Here is a 629-nt window from a genome sequence, read left to right on the forward strand (position 1 = left end):
ATCCTTGTAATGTCTGTGCTTATGTACGAGTCGACTATACGTCTAAGTATGCATTTCCACCCTTATAGCAAACATAATGTGTATTTTCCTCTTTTCAGGTGAAATAGTGAATCGTCGGTCACCGCTGAGCACGTGCCTTTGGATACAGTGGAAAGTGTTTGTTACTGCTTGTGGAAAAGGCACTGTAGCCTTATTATTTTGCTTGTATTGTTTTCATTCTCGGTCCGATTTCTAGAATACACTAAACATTAAGTGAACGAATCCTAATTGCAGTGATCGGAAAAAAAGACTAGATTTTAAAACTTACTGATAATAAGTGAACACGGTGAATAATACAGCGAGAAATATCGAATATTGACAGCGAAGGACAACACAACAAAAAACACTGGAGAGAGGAGATCGCTTGGTGACGAAGGGCTCTTCCAAGGTAAGTCTAATGTGCTACTGATCAATTACGCAACACCTTTTGTGTGTAGATTGTTTTCGTGGAACGCACAGGCACGCCATGACGGGTGAAAAGCGGTCCTCCTCTTTTTTGTGAATGGGGGGAGGGAAAGGAGACTTCATTTATGTGAGATTTCTGCAAAACAGAAAGAAAAGAAAGGAATATATGTGTGTATATATATATA

General features: G+C 39.4%; 1 long non-coding RNA gene across 1 annotated transcript in view; it reads left to right on the forward strand.

Annotated features, from left to right (window-relative positions):
• LOC119581632 overlaps positions 1-629 on the forward strand; it is a 102,181-nt gene that overhangs the window by 28,475 nt on the left and 73,077 nt on the right. Inside the window, exon 2 of the long non-coding RNA XR_005229580.1 lies at positions 99-427. This is a non-coding gene — a long non-coding RNA (uncharacterized LOC119581632). The remainder of the gene's footprint in view (positions 1-98; positions 428-629) is intronic.

The sequence above is a fragment of the Penaeus monodon genome, chromosome 15 (assembly GCF_015228065.2).
Source record: "Penaeus monodon isolate SGIC_2016 chromosome 15, NSTDA_Pmon_1, whole genome shotgun sequence".
Lineage (NCBI taxonomy): Eukaryota > Metazoa > Arthropoda > Malacostraca > Decapoda > Penaeidae > Penaeus > Penaeus monodon.